The sequence below is a fragment of the Montipora foliosa genome, chromosome 4, assembly GCF_036669935.1.
Source record: "Montipora foliosa isolate CH-2021 chromosome 4, ASM3666993v2, whole genome shotgun sequence".
NCBI classification, from domain to species: Eukaryota; Metazoa; Cnidaria; class Anthozoa; order Scleractinia; family Acroporidae; genus Montipora; species Montipora foliosa.
The window spans coordinates 34,006,597-34,009,877 of NC_090872.1; the positions used below are offsets into that span (position 1 = coordinate 34,006,597).

General features: G+C 48.7%; 1 pseudogene; it reads right to left on the reverse strand.

Annotated features, from left to right (window-relative positions):
* The window catches only part of LOC138000661 (52 kDa repressor of the inhibitor of the protein kinase-like), a 3,077-nt pseudogene extending 2,514 nt beyond the window's left edge, over positions 1-563 (reverse strand).
* Positions 564-3,281: the final 2,718 nt, after the last annotated feature.

The following is a 3,281-nucleotide window of genomic DNA, read 5'->3' on the forward strand; positions in this document are numbered from 1 at the left end:
GGAAACTCGAACAGCAGATCTGGCTTCCAAACGCTTTCAATAAATCGAAACTTTTCAGCATCGGAAAACGAAGCAATGCCTTTATACACAGTACCGATATCAAACGGTGAACAATCTTCCTTTCGACAAACAGGCTGACGCTCGACCTGCCCTGAAAGTGACGCCATATTGACTAGTTCACGACTAGTGCACCGCAAACGCAGCATCCAATGAGAAGAGAACTTGACTGGTGCACAATCGTGCTCAGCCAATGAAAGAGACTTTTGACTAGTTCACAAGAAACAATTGAAATTTTGCACTAGTGCACATTTTGAGCAAAGGTCTACGGAGGGGGTAGGGGCAAAGGTCAGGTCAGGCGGTCACAATGGAACGCAAGGTGCTGGTCCGCTGGAGGCTGGCAGAAAATGCAGTGCAGTTGAAGTCTGGAATTAACAAATTCTGTTCTGTATTACAATGAAACACCTGCGACGAATTTACATCTTCTAGCATGATTTATTTTTCTTAGTATTTTTTTATTGTTAGATATTTTGACTAGTTTCTGGAAACTAGTTGCACTAGTCTGTATCCAGCCCTGCACGATAACAAGGACTGATTTACAATTAACATCGGACTCGGATCGAAGAAAATCGCAAACATATTAAAAGAACAACCATGTAGCAAACAGAATTGCCAAATCCTGTTGGAGATTTAACAAAACCATCATTACCGGTAACGACTGCATGAATAGCTTGCAGTTGTTCCGCCTTAGGCACAAAGGTAAAGTGGCATTTGGTAAATGCGAGATTCGTTGCCTCCAGAAACTTGGCGTTATAATTTCCTTTGACATTATCCAGTGTAAAAGCACTCGGAATACAATATGCCCAAATAAGGAATGTTTTTCCAAATATGGTTTTTTCCCTTAGTTTTGGGGGGGAAAATGGCGTCATTCCGAGCATGCGCCTGCAAGTAATTCAGGACTCTCTCCTTTCCCGCCTGGGTTCCAGGCCCATTTTCAGGGCGGGGTAAGAGGGAGTCCCGGAACAGGACTATTGGTGGTTGTCCATCAGATCCGATGATGACTTTTGCGCTTTGCTGCTCATGTATGCACACGGAGGTGGCTCTGCAGTCCTAGCCTAGAGGCGCAGAGTCTTGAACAGTGGGGGCACTGGAAATCCGTTGTCGTGATCACTGCTGATGGTGCTTTGTAGCGTCGTTCTCTGGCAGCAATGAGTTTCTGGCTACAAGCTTCCTCGAAGTTGTACGCAGCTTTGTGTATTGAGGCTCTCCATACTGGTCTGTCCATTGCACGCTCTTCCAATTCCCTGGGCTTGATGTGGCACCACTGGAGGTTTCTTTTCACATTGTCTTTGTATCTCAGCTTGGGGCGGCCTTGGTTTCGCTTGCCAAGCTGGAGCTCTCCATACATCAGGCGCCTGGGAATGCGGAACTCCTTCATACGGATGACATGCCCCACCCATCGGAGTTGGGCCTTGAGGAGCATGGACTCGATGCTGGTAGAGTTGGCACGGTCCAGTACCTCTAAGTTAGTAACTCGGTCCTGCCAGCAGATACCGAGTATGGATCGGAGAGCTCGCATGTGGAAATATTCCACCTTCTTCACATGCCTGCGATACAGTGTCCATGTTTCGCAGCCGTAGAGAAGGGAGGGAAGAACCACGGCATTGTAGACCTTCAGCTTTGTTGACAGCGTGATGTTATACTGGTTCAATACTCTATTGCGTAGTCTGCCCAGTGCCTGGCTTGCCTTGCTGATTCTTGTACCTAACTCTTTGTCCAGGGAGCCGTCACAGGAGATGGTGCTTCTAAGTACTTGAAATGTTCGACATTAGTAAACGTTGTGTCATCTATGATAATAGTGGGCGGAGGTGAATGTTTGGCGCAGGTTGGTGGAGCACCTTGGTCTTGCCGAGACTGACTGTCAGGCCGAAGAGCTTGGAGGCATCTGAAGAGCGGTCCATCATCCGCTGCAGGTACGTTTCGGTGTGAGCCACCAGGGCGCAGTCGTCGGCGAAGAGGACTACTTGAAGTAGGGTTTGTAGGCTCTTTGTCTTGGCTGTGAGGCGACACAGGTCAAAGAGGGATCCATCTAGACGGTAGCGGATATACACCCCCTTCTCCAGGTCACGGACAGCGTGAGACAGCATGCAGGTGAAGAAGAGGTTGAAAAGGACCGGGGCTAGAACACAGCCTTGCTTCACGCCGTTGCTAATTGCAAAGGATTCAGTCACGTTACCGCTGGAGAGGACCTGTCCAGTCATGCCATCGTGGAGGAGTCTGATCATGGAAATGAACTTCGGCGGACATCCAATGCGCTCTAGGACTACCCAAAGGGCTTTCTTATTGACAGAGTCAAACACCTTCGCCTGGTCGATGAAAACAGAGTACAAGGGCATGTTTTGTTCAATAGATTTCTCCTGTAGTTGTCTCATTGCGAATATCATGTCGACAGTGCTTTTACCGGGCCTGAAGCCACACTATGCCTCTTGGAGGTTCTTCTCCGAGACTTGAATGAGTCTGTCGAGGATGACTCTTGCAGAGATTTTCCCTGCGATAGAGAGGAGAGAGATGCCCCTGTAGTTCCCACAGTCTGATTTGCTCCCCTTGTTCTTGTACAGTGAGACAATCAGAGCATCCCTGAAATCGTCCGGCATCTTCTCCTCCTCCCAGATACTCAGAAGTACATCGTGGAAGACTTAAAGGGCGTTGGGGCCTGCTGCCTTGTAGATCTCAGCAGGGATGCCATCCTTTCCTGACGCTCTGCCTGAGTTTGTCTGGCGGGTCGCCTTCTCAATTTCTTCCATCTTTGGGGGAACTGCGAGCAAGTCCTGCATTGGCTGCTGGGGGATCTGATTCAGCGCATCTGCATCAACTGAAGAGGGTCTGTTGAGCAGGTTACTGAAGTGCTCTTGCCAGCGCTTACTCAGTCCCTCTTGGTCTTTGATCAGGGTTAACCCATCTGAGGACAGTAAGGGGGAGCAGCCTGAGGTGGAAGGGCCGAAGACCGTCTTCAGTGAGCTGAAGAATTTCTTGGCGTTGTGGGTGTCCGCGTAGAGCTGGACTTGAGATGTTTTGACCTCGCACCATTTGTCTTGCATCTGTCGAATTTCAGACTGGACTTTGGCCTGTAGGGTAAGGCGCTTTGTGTACATTTTTAGCTCAATTTGCTCGTTTAAGAGTAAAACACCATCGTACATGACTATCTCGATTCTCGTAGATCGAAACAACAAAATTCGCCATGTTCTCGGAATGAGCGCGCTTATTCGCAAAGAGATAAATTATGG